General features: G+C 39.4%; 6 non-coding genes across 6 annotated transcripts; all 6 read left to right on the forward strand.

Moving 5' to 3' along the window:
- Positions 1-668: 668 nt before the first annotated feature.
- TRNAR-CCG (transfer RNA arginine (anticodon CCG)) lies at positions 669-741 on the forward strand. The gene has a single exon. It is a non-coding gene; the product is annotated as a tRNA-Arg (tRNA).
- A 1,965-nt stretch (positions 742-2,706) lies between these two features.
- TRNAW-CCA (transfer RNA tryptophan (anticodon CCA)) lies at positions 2,707-2,779 on the forward strand. Its single transcript has one exon. It is a non-coding gene; the product is annotated as a tRNA-Trp (tRNA).
- Positions 2,780-4,744: 1,965 nt separating this feature from the next.
- Positions 4,745-4,817, forward strand: TRNAR-CCG (transfer RNA arginine (anticodon CCG)). The gene has a single exon. It is a non-coding gene; the product is annotated as a tRNA-Arg (tRNA).
- Positions 4,818-6,782: 1,965 nt separating this feature from the next.
- TRNAR-CCG (transfer RNA arginine (anticodon CCG)) lies at positions 6,783-6,855 on the forward strand. The gene has a single exon. It is a non-coding gene; the product is annotated as a tRNA-Arg (tRNA).
- A 1,965-nt stretch (positions 6,856-8,820) lies between these two features.
- TRNAR-CCG (transfer RNA arginine (anticodon CCG)) lies at positions 8,821-8,893 on the forward strand. Its single transcript has one exon. It is a non-coding gene; the product is annotated as a tRNA-Arg (tRNA).
- A 1,965-nt stretch (positions 8,894-10,858) lies between these two features.
- TRNAR-CCG (transfer RNA arginine (anticodon CCG)) lies at positions 10,859-10,931 on the forward strand. Its single transcript has one exon. It is a non-coding gene; the product is annotated as a tRNA-Arg (tRNA).
- Positions 10,932-12,374: the final 1,443 nt, after the last annotated feature.

The raw sequence follows: 12,374 nt of genomic DNA on the forward strand, positions 1-12,374 counted from the left end.
TAGGAAGTCAGAGATGTCAGGTGAAATGAAAATATGCCAGGCAAGAAATCTAGTTTGTAGAAATCATCAATTTTTGAGACAGAGTAAGAAAAATGCTGGAACTCTAGAATAGTGTCCATAATGGAAAAATCTTACAGCAATTCTTAAATTTTGTAAAGTGCGAATGCCAAGAATATAACACACAGTGCATCGAATTTACGCATTTGGCCAATCCAAAGCAGTTGCTAAGGATTGGTGTATGTCAGGACTATTTGTCCCTATTTTCAGTTCATCTTCATTTCCATCTGTAGAAAGTACCAGTATATACACATTTTTTAGAAGACAAAACATCAGAAGCCAAACTAAAAGCTATTTCAGTGCATATAAATCAAAATACTATAAATAAGGATGGCGAGGAGTAGCAACCACCGCACTGTATACTCTCTTCAATCAAAAGTGTTCAATATGAATTGCGGAAGGGTTTGTGTTGCAGGAGTTGTTCCTTTCTTTACCTTCGCTCACTGGACCTTCATATGCAAGGTGTGTTTTCCAAACTCACAGACTTGCTCTACATGTTGACTGTGTTTTTTTTTCATGTTTTTGTTGTTTTTGCCATGGGGTGTTTATTCTGTGTTTGAATTGGTGTTCAGTTGGTCTATTATGGTCAGATCAGTGCTTTTCTATCAAGTGGCCCTGTGGCCTAATGGATAAGGCATCAGCCTCCGAAGCTGGGGATTGTGGGTTTAAGTCCCACCTGGGTCGTCAATTATTTTTAATTTTGATCTTAATTAAATATGAACGAATTTCAACATATATTAACATAAAGATGATTAAAAGGTCTCATCAATGAAAATCATCACACTCATTTCATTCACCTTGTCAATACTGATGTATTACCGCGACACTATGCAGTAAAGACACGTGAATCTTGTCCTGTCTTCATAGAGCTGCCTTGCAACTGTGACATATCACTTAATATTTTGCTTCTCAGGGAGTATAGCAGCAGAGAAACATATACTGCTCATTCAATTCCTTATGAGGGCCCCAGCATTTAAGATGTTACTCTTAAGTGAGCTCCCCTGTAGCCACCAATTGCTGAAAAGTGTCTTCCTCAGGTGCCATCTCAACTGTGAAGAGAATCCTCCTAAGCTAGCCTCCTTGCAGTGACATGTCACTGAGAATCATTTTCCTCAGTGAGAATCTCTGCAGTGAAAAAGTTTCTCTTAAGGGATTGTCTCTGTCGTGGAATGTTACAGGAAGTCCTCTTGGTTGGGTAGTGTCCCTGGATTGTAGATCATCCTTTTATAGAGCTGCACTGCACTCACATGTTACTGAACAGCACCTTCCTCTGCAAGAATACTAGCATTAGAAAATATAGTCTTATGAGAATGAAGCCTGCTGTAAGAGCACCCGAAATAGCCCTACTGCCAGTGTCTCTGCAGAAAGTGGACACTGAGTTGAAACTACTTTCTTGAATTGATTGCACAGTTAAGTACACTTGTTGCTCGGCACTGTTGCCATTATGGAATCGGAGCAATTGAGAAAGACAACGGTCCGTACTGTAGAATAGAATCCTGTTGTGCTCTTTTTAGTGACCAATCGACACCAGTGTACCAGGAATACATAAACATGATAAAACAGGAAGAAAAGTGATGAATTCAAATGTAATGCATTTTATTTAGAAAAGTCCGCAAAAAATGCACCATTCAAAACTTGCAGTGAGTGATTAATAAGAGGATCTGAAACTATGTCAAAGGAAATGAATAGGTAAGACATGAAAATCACAAAAAATCTGGTGCTCAAGATGGATATTGTGTCAAGTGTCATGCCCATGAGACTCTGTGACACATGTTTCGGAAAATATCTGGCTTCAACAGGTGAAGGATTACTTGAAAAGTCAAGCAAATTAGCAAGGATGTTCCAACCTAGAAGAGGGCATTGCAGTGTGAGGGCATCATAGAAGTCATCATTAGAGACAATGAATACATTATCACTAAGTCAATGACCTCCTAGTTATTATCTTTACCAAGTGGGTGGCCGTGAGACAGTGATCACCACAGATAGGAAGTCAGAGATGTCAGGTGAAATGAAAATATGCCAGGCAAGAAATCTAGTTTGTAGAAATCATCAATTTTTGAGACAGAGTAAGAAAAATGCTGGAACTCTAGAATAGTGTCCATAATGGAAAAATCTTACAGCAATTCTTAAATTTTGTAAAGTGCGAATGCCAAGAATATAACACACAGTGCATCGAATTTACGCATTTGGCCAATCCAAAGCAGTTGCTAAGGATTGGTGCATGTCAGGACTATTTGTCCCTATTTTGAGTTCATCTTCATTTCCATCTGTAGAAAGTACCAGTATATACACATTTTTTAGAAGACAAAACATCAGAAGCCGAACTAAAAGCTATTTCAGTGCATATAAATCAAAATACTATAAATAAGGATGGCGAGGAGTAGCAACCACCGCACTGTATACTCTCTTCAATCAAAAGTGTTCAATATGAATTGCGGAAGGGTTTGTGTTGCAGGAGTTGTTCCTTTCTTTACCTTCGCTCACTGGACCATCATATGCAAGGTGTGTTTTCCAAACTCACAGACTTGCTTTACATGTTGACTGTGTTTTTTTCATGTTTTTGTTGTTTTTGCCATGGGGTGTTTATTCTGTGTGTGAATTGGTGTTCAGATGGTCTATTATGGTCAGATCAGTGCTTTTCCATCAAGTGGCCCTGTGGCCTAATGGATAAGGCATCAGCCTCCAAAGCTGGGGATTGTGGGTTCAAGTCCCACCTGGGTCGTCAATTATTTTTAATTTTGATCTTAATTAAATATGAACGAATTTCAACATATATTAACATAAAGATGATTAAAAGGTCTAATCAATGAAAATCATCACACTCATTTCATACACCTTGTCAATACTGATGTATTACCGCGACACTATGCAGTAAAGACACGTGAATCTTGTCCTGTCTTCATAGAGCTGCCTTGCAACTGTGACATATCACTTAATATTTTGCTTCTCAGGGAGTATAGCAGCAGAGAAACATATACTGCTCATTCAATTCCTTATGAGGGCCCCAGCATTTAAGATGTTACTCTTAAGTGAGCTCCCCTGTAGCCACCAATTGCTGAAAAGTGTCTTCCTCAGGTGCCATCTCAACTGTGAAGAGAATCCTCCTAAGCTAGCCTCCTTGCAGTGACATGGCACTGAGAATCATTTTCCTCAGTGAGAATCTCTGCAGTGAAAAAGTTTCTCTTAAGGGATTGTCTCTGTCGTGGAATGTTACAGGAAGTCCTCTTGGTTGGGTAGTGTCCCTGGATTGTAGATCATCCTTTTATAGAGCTGCACTGCACTCACATGTTACTGAACAGCACCTTCCTCTGCAAGAATACTAGCAGTAGAAAATATAGTCTTATGAGAATGAAGCCCGCTGTAAGAGCACCCGAAATAGCCCTACTGCCAGTGTCTCTGCAGAAAGTGGACACTGAGTTGAAACTACTTTCTTGAATTGATTGCACAGTTAAGTACACTTGTTGCTCGGCACTGTTGCCATTATGGAATCGGAGCAATTGAGAAAGACAACGGTCCGTACTGTAGAATAGAATCCTGTTGTGCTCTTTTTAGTGACCAATCGACACCAGTGTACCAGGAATACATAAACATGATAAAACAGGAAGAAAAGTGATGAATTCAAATGTAATGCATTTTATTTAGAAAAGTCCACAAAAAATGCACCATTCAAAACTTGCAGTGAGTGATTAATAAGAGGATCTGAAACTATGTCAAAGGAAATGAATAGGTAAGACATGAAAATCACAAAAAATCTGGTGCTCAAGATGGATATTGTGTCAAGTGTCATGCCCATGAGACTCTGTGACACATGTTTCGGACAATATCTGGCTTCAACAGGTGAAGGATTACTTGAAAAGTCAAGCAAATTAGCAAGGATGTTCCAACCTAGAAGAGGGCATTGCAGTGTGAGGGCATCATAGAAGTCATCATTAGAGACAATGAATACATTATCACTAAGTCAATGACCTCCTAGTTATTATCTTTACCAAGTGGGTGGCCGTGAGACAGTGATCACCACAGATAGGAAGTCAGAGATGTCAGGTGAAATGAAAATATGCCAGGCAAGAAATCTAGTTTGTAGAAATCATCAATTTTTGAGACAGAGTAAGAAAAATGCTGGAACTCTAGAATAGTGTCCATAATGGAAAAATCTTACAGCAATTCTTAAATTTTGTAAAGTGCGAATGCCAAGAATATAACACACAGGGCATCGAATTTACGCATTTGACCAATCCAAAGCAGTTGCTAAGGATTGGTGCATGTCAGGACTATTTGTCCCTATTTTCAGTTCATCTTCATTTCCATCTGTAGAAAGTACCAGTATATACACATTTTTTAGAAGACAAAACATCAGAAGCCGAACTAAAAGCTATTTCAGTGCATATAAATCAAAATACTATAAATAAGGATGGCGAGGAGTAGCAACCACCGCACTGTATACTCTCTTCAATCAAAAGTGTTCAATATGAATTGCGGAAGGGTTTGTGTTGCAGGAGTTGTTCCTTTCTTTACCTTCGCTCACTGGACCATCATATGCAAGGTGTGTTTTCCAAACTCACAGACTTGCTTTACATGTTGACTGTGTTTTTTTCATGTTTTTGTTGTTTTTGCCATGGGGTGTTTATTCTGTGTGTGAATTGGTGTTCAGATGGTCTATTATGGTCAGATCAGTGCTTTTCCATCAAGTGGCCCTGTGGCCTAATGGATAAGGCATCAGCCTCCGAAGCTGGGAATTGTGGGTTCAAGTCCCACCTGGGTCGTCAATTATTTTTAATTTTGATCTTAATTAAATATGAACGAATTTCAACATATATTAACATAAAGATGATTAAAAGGTCTCATCAATGAAAATCATCACACTCATTTCATTCACCTTGTCAATACTGATGTATTACCGCGACACTATGCAGTAAAGACACGTGAATCTTGTCCTGTCTTCATAGAGCTGCCTTGCAACTGTGACATATCACTTAATATTTTGCTTCTCAGGGAGTATAGCAGCAGAGAAACAGATACTGCTAATTCAATTCCTTATGAGGGCCCCAGCATTTAAGATGTTACTCTTAAGTGAGCTCCCCTGTAGCCACCAATTGCTGAAAAGTGTCTTCCTCAGGTGCCATCTCAACTGTGAAGAGAATCCTCCTAAGCTAGCCTCCTTGCAGTGACATGGCACTGAGAATCATTTTCCTCAGTGAGAATCTCTGCAGTGAAAAAGTTTCTCTTAAGGGATTGTCTCTGTCGTGGAATGTTACAGGAAGTCCTCTTGGTTGGGTAGTGTCCCTGGATTGTAGATCATCCTTTTATAGAGCTGCACTGCACTCACATGTTACTGAACAGCACCTTCCTCTGCAAGAATACTAGCATTAGAAAATATAGTCTTATGAGAATGAAGCCTGCTGTAAGAGCACCCGAATTAGCCCTATTGCCAGTGTCTCTGCAGAAAGTGGACACTGAGTTGAAACTACTTTCTTGAATTGATTGCACAGTTAAGTACCCTTGTTGCTCGGCACTGTTGCCATTATGGAATCGGAGCAATTGAGAAAGACAACGGTCCGTACTGTAGAATAGAATCCTGTTGTGCTCTTTTTAGTGACCAATCGACACTAGTGTACTAGGAATACATAAACATGATAAAACCGGAAGAAAAGTGATGAATTCAAATGTAATGCATTTTATTTAGAAAAGTCCACAAAACCTGCACCATTCAAAACTTGCAGTGAGTGATTAATAAGAGGATCTGAAACTATGTCAAAGGAAATGAATAGGTAAGACATGAAAATCACAAAAAATCTGGTGCTCAAGATGGATATTGTGTCAAGTGTCATGCCCATGAGACTCTGTGACACATGTTTTGGAAAATATCTGGCTTCAACAGGTGAAGGATTACTTGAAAAGTCAAGCAAGTTAGCAAGGATGTTCCAACCTAGAAGAGGGCATTGCAGTGTGAGGGCATCATAGAAGTCATCATTAGAGACAATGAATACATTATCACTAAGTCAATGACCTCCTAGTTATTATCTTTACCAAGTGGGTGGCCGTGAGACAGTGATCACCACAGATAGGAAGTCAGAGATGTCAGGTGAAATGAAACTATGCCAGGCAAGAAATCTAGTTTGTAGAAATCATCAATTTTTGAGACAGAGTAAGAAAAATGCTGGAACTCTAGAATAGTGTCCATAATGGAAAAATCTTACAGCAATTCTTAAATTTTGTAAAGTGCGAATGCCAAGAATATAACACACAGTGCATCGAATTTACGCATTTGGCCAATCCAAAGCAGTTGCTAAGGATTGGTGCATGTCAGGACTATTTGTCCCTATTTTGAGTTCATCTTCATTTCCATCTGTAGAAAGTACCAGTATATACACATTTTTTAGAAGACAAAACATCAGAAGCCGAACTAAAAGCTATTTCAGTGCATATAAATCAAAATACTATAAATAAGGATGGCGAGGAGTAGCAACCACCGCACTGTATACTCTCTTCAATCAAAAGTGTTCAATATGAATTGCGGAAGGGTTTGTGTTGCAGGAGTTGTTCCTTTCTTTACCTTCGCTCACTGGACCATCATATGCAAGGTGTGTTTTCCAAACTCACAGACTTGCTTTACATGTTGACTGTGTTTTTTTCATGTTCTTGTTGTTTTTGCCATGGGGTGTTTATTCTGTGTGTGAATTGGTGTTCAGATGGTCTATTATGGTCAGATCAGTGCTTTTCCATCAAGTGGCCCTGTGGCCTAATGGATAAGGCATCACCCTCCGAAGCTGGGGATTGTGGGTTCAAGTCCCACCTGGGTCGTCAATTATTTTTAATTTTGATCTTAATTAAATATGAACGAATTTCAACATATATTAACATAAAGATGATTAAAAGGTCTCATCAATGAAAATCATCACACTCATTTCATTCACCTTGTCAATACTGATGTATTACCGCGACACTATGCAGTAAAGACACGTGAATCTTGTCCTGTCTTCATAGAGCTGCCTTGCAACTGTGACATATCACTTAATATTTTGCTTCTCAGGGAGTATAGCAGCAGAGAAACATATACTGCTCATTCAATTCCTTATGAGGGCCCCAGCATTTAAGATGTTACTCTTAAGTGAGCTCCCCTGTAGCCACCAATTGCTGAAAAGTGTCTTCCTCAGGTGCCATCTCAACTGTGAAGAGAATCCTCCTAAGCTAGCCTCCTTGCAGTGACATGGCACTGAGAATCATTTTCCTCAGTGAGAATCTCTGCAGTGAAAAAGTTTCTCTTAAGGGATTGTCTCTGTCGTGGAATGTTACAGGAAGTCCTCTTGGTTGGGTAGTGTCCCTGGTTTGTAGATCATCCTTTTATAGAGCTGCACTGCACTCACATGTTACTGAACAGCACCTTCCTCTGCAAGAATACTAGCAGTAGAAAATATAGTCTTATGAGAATGAAGCCCGCTGTAAGAGCACCCGAAATAGCCCTACTGCCAGTGTCTCTGCAGAAAGTGGACACTGAGTTGAAACTACTTTCTTGAATTGATTGCACAGTTAAGTACACTTGTTGCTCGGCACTGTTGCCATTATGGAATCGGAGCAATTGAGAAAGACAACGGTCCGTACTGTAGAATAGAATCCTGTTGTGCTCTTTTTAGTGACCAATCGACACCAGTGTACCAGGAATACATAAACATGATAAAACAGGAAGAAAAGTGATGAATTCAAATGTAATGCATTTTATTTAGAAAAGTCCACAAAAAATGCACCATTCAAAACTTGCAGTGAGTGATTAATAAGAGGATCTGAAACTATGTCAAAGGAAATGAATAGGTAAGACATGAAAATCACAAAAAATCTGGTGCTCAAGATGGATATTGTGTCAAGTGTCATGCCCATGAGACTCTGTGACACATGTTTCGGACAATATCTGGCTTCAACAGGTGAAGGATTACTTGAAAAGTCAAGCAAATTAGCAAGGATGTTCCAACCTAGAAGAGGGCATTGCAGTGTGAGGGCATCATAGAAGTCATCATTAGAGACAATGAATACATTATCACTAAGTCAATGACCTCCTAGTTATTATCTTTACCAAGTGGGTGGCCGTGAGACAGTGATCACCACAGATAGGAAGTCAGAGATGTCAGGTGAAATGAAAATATGCCAGGCAAGAAATCTAGTTTGTAGAAATCATCAATTTTTGAGACAGAGTAAGAAAAATGCTGGAACTCTAGAATAGTGTCCATAATGGAAAAATCTTACAGCAATTCTTAAATTTTGTAAAGTGCGAATGCCAAGAATATAACACACAGGGCATCGAATTTACGCATTTGACCAATCCAAAGCAGTTGCTAAGGATTGGTGCATGTCAGGACTATTTGTCCCTATTTTCAGTTCATCTTCATTTCCATCTGTAGAAAGTACCAGTATATACACATTTTTTAGAAGACAAAACATCAGAAGCCGAACTAAAAGCTATTTCAGTGCATATAAATCAAAATACTATAAATAAGGATGGCGAGGAGTAGCAACCACCGCACTGTATACTCTCTTCAATCAAAAGTGTTCAATATGAATTGCGGAAGGGTTTGTGTTGCAGGAGTTGTTCCTTTCTTTACCTTCGCTCACTGGACCATCATATGCAAGGTGTGTTTTCCAAACTCACAGACTTGCTTTACATGTTGACTGTGTTTTTTTCATGTTCTTGTTGTTTTTGCCATGGGGTGTTTATTCTGTGTGTGAATTGGTGTTCAGATGGTCTATTATGGTCAGATCAGTGCTTTTCCATCAAGTGGCCCTGTGGCCTAATGGATAAGGCATCAGCCTCCGAAGCTGGGAATTGTGGGTTCAAGTCCCACCTGGGTCGTCAATTATTTTTAATTTTGATCTTAATTAAATATGAACGAATTTCAACATATATTAACATAAAGATGATTAAAAGGTCTCATCAATGAAAATCATCACACTCATTTCATTCACCTTGTCAATACTGATGTATTACCGCGACACTATGCAGTAAAGACACGTGAATCTTGTCCTGTCTTCATAGAGCTGCCTTGCAACTGTGACATATCACTTAATATTTTGCTTCTCAGGGAGTATAGCAGCAGAGAAACAGATACTGCTAATTCAATTCCTTATGAGGGCCCCAGCATTTAAGATGTTACTCTTAAGTGAGCTCCCCTGTAGCCACCAATTGCTGAAAAGTGTCTTCCTCAGGTGCCATCTCAACTGTGAAGAGAATCCTCCTAAGCTAGCCTCCTTGCAGTGACATGGCACTGAGAATCATTTTCCTCAGTGAGAATCTCTGCAGTGAAAAAGTTTCTCTTAAGGGATTGTCTCTGTCGTGGAATGTTACAGGAAGTCCTCTTGGTTGGGTAGTGTCCCTGGATTGTAGATCATCCTTTTATAGAGCTGCACTGCACTCACATGTTACTGAACAGCACCTTCCTCTGCAAGAATACTAGCATTAGAAAATATAGTCTTATGAGAATGAAGCCTGCTGTAAGAGCACCCGAATTAGCCCTATTGCCAGTGTCTCTGCAGAAAGTGGACACTGAGTTGAAACTACTTTCTTGAATTGATTGCACAGTTAAGTACCCTTGTTGCTCGGCACTGTTGCCATTATGGAATCGGAGCAATTGAGAAAGACAACGGTCCGTACTGTAGAATAGAATCCTGTTGTGCTCTTTTTAGTGACCAATCGACACTAGTGTACTAGGAATACATAAACATGATAAAACCGGAAGAAAAGTGATGAATTCAAATGTAATGCATTTTATTTAGAAAAGTCCACAAAACCTGCACCATTCAAAACTTGCAGTGAGTGATTAATAAGAGGATCTGAAACTATGTCAAAGGAAATGAATAGGTAAGACATGAAAATCACAAAAAATCTGGTGCTCAAGATGGATATTGTGTCAAGTGTCATGCCCATGAGACTCTGTGACACATGTTTTGGAAAATATCTGGCTTCAACAGGTGAAGGATTACTTGAAAAGTCAAGCAAGTTAGCAAGGATGTTCCAACCTAGAAGAGGGCATTGCAGTGTGAGGGCATCATAGAAGTCATCATTAGAGACAATGAATACATTATCACTAAGTCAATGACCTCCTAGTTATTATCTTTACCAAGTGGGTGGCCGTGAGACAGTGATCACCACAGATAGGAAGTCAGAGATGTCAGGTGAAATGAAACTATGCCAGGCAAGAAATCTAGTTTGTAGAAATCATCAATTTTTGAGACAGAGTAAGAAAAATGCTGGAACTCTAGAATAGTGTCCATAATGGAAAAATCTTACAGCAATTCTTAAATTTTGTAAAGTGCGAATGCCAAGAATATAACACACAGTGCATCGAATTTACGCATTTGGCCAATCCAAAGCAGTTGCTAAGGATTGGTGCATGTCAGGACTATTTGTCCCTATTTTGAGTTCATCTTCATTTCCATCTGTAGAAAGTACCAGTATATACACATTTTTTAGAAGACAAAACATCAGAAGCCGAACTAAAAGCTATTTCAGTGCATATAAATCAAAATACTATAAATAAGGATGGCGAGGAGTAGCAACCACCGCACTGTATACTCTCTTCAATCAAAAGTGTTCAATATGAATTGCGGAAGGGTTTGTGTTGCAGGAGTTGTTCCTTTCTTTACCTTCGCTCACTGGACCATCATATGCAAGGTGTGTTTTCCAAACTCACAGACTTGCTTTACATGTTGACTGTGTTTTTTTCATGTTCTTGTTGTTTTTGCCATGGGGTGTTTATTCTGTGTGTGAATTGGTGTTCAGATGGTCTATTATGGTCAGATCAGTGCCTTTCCATCAAGTGGCCCTGTGGCCTAATGGATAAGGCATCACCCTCCGAAGCTGGGGATTGTGGGTTCAAGTCCCACCTGGGTCGTCAATTATTTTTAATTTTGATCTTAATTAAATATGAACGAATTTCAACATATATTAACATAAAGATGATTAAAAGGTCTCATCAATGAAAATCATCACACTCATTTCATTCACCTTGTCAATACTGATGTATTACCGCGACACTATGCAGTAAAGACACGTGAATCTTGTCCTGTCTTCATAGAGCTGCCTTGCAACTGTGACATATCACTTAATATTTTGCTTCTCAGGGAGTATAGCAGCAGAGAAACATATACTGCTCATTCAATTCCTTATGAGGGCCCCAGCATTTAAGATGTTACTCTTAAGTGAGCTCCCCTGTAGCCACCAATTGCTGAAAAGTGTCTTCCTCAGGTGCCATCTCAACTGTGAAGAGAATCCTCCTAAGCTAGCCTCCTTGCAGTGACATGGCACTGAGAATCATTTTCCTCAGTGAGAATCTCTGCAGTGAAAAAGTTTCTCTTAAGGGATTGTCTCTGTCGTGGAATGTTACAGGAAGTCCTCTTGGTTGGGTAGTGTCCCTGGTTTGTAGATCATCCTTTTATAGAGCTGCACTGCACTCACATGTTACTGAACAGCACCTTCCTCTGCAAGAATACTAGCAGTAGAAAATATAGTCTTATGAGAATGAAGCCCGCTGTAAGAGCACCCGAAATAGCCCTACTGCCAGTGTCTCTGCAGAAAGTGGACACTGAGTTGAAACTACTTTCTTGAATTGATTGCACAGTTAAGTACACTTGTTGCTCGGCACTGTTGCCATTATGGAATCGGAGCAATTGAGAAAGACAACGGTCCGTACTGTAGAATAGAATCCTGTTGTGCTCTTTTTAGTGACCAATCGACACCAGTGTACCAGGAATACATAAACATGATAAAACAGGAAGAAAAGTGATGAATTCAAATGTAATGCATTTTATTTAGAAAAGTCCACAAAAAATGCACCATTCAAAACTTGCAGTGAGTGATTAATAAGAGGATCTGAAACTATGTCAAAGGAAATGAATAGGTAAGACATGAAAATCACAAAAAATCTGGTGCTCAAGATGGATATTGTGTCAAGTGTCATGCCCATGAGACTCTGTGACACATGTTTCGGACAATATCTGGCTTCAACAGGTGAAGGATTACTTGAAAAGTCAAGCAAATTAGCAAGGATGTTCCAACCTAGAAGAGGGCATTGCAGTGTGAGGGCATCATAGAAGTCATCATTAGAGACAATGAATACATTATCACTAAGTCAATGACCTCCTAGTTATTATCTTTACCAAGTGGGTGGCCGTGAGACAGTGATCACCACAGATAGGAAGTCAGAGATGTCAGGTGAAATGAAAATATGCCAGGCAAGAAATCTAGTTTGTAGAAATCATCAATTTTTGAGACAGAGTAAGAAAAATGCTGGAACTCTAGAATAGTGTCCATAATGGAAAAATCTTACAGCAATTCT

This window comes from Ambystoma mexicanum, chromosome 3q, assembly GCF_040938575.1.
Source record: "Ambystoma mexicanum isolate Mex_15411 chromosome 3q, UKY_AmexF1_1, whole genome shotgun sequence".
Classification (NCBI taxonomy): domain Eukaryota; kingdom Metazoa; phylum Chordata; class Amphibia; order Caudata; family Ambystomatidae; genus Ambystoma; species Ambystoma mexicanum.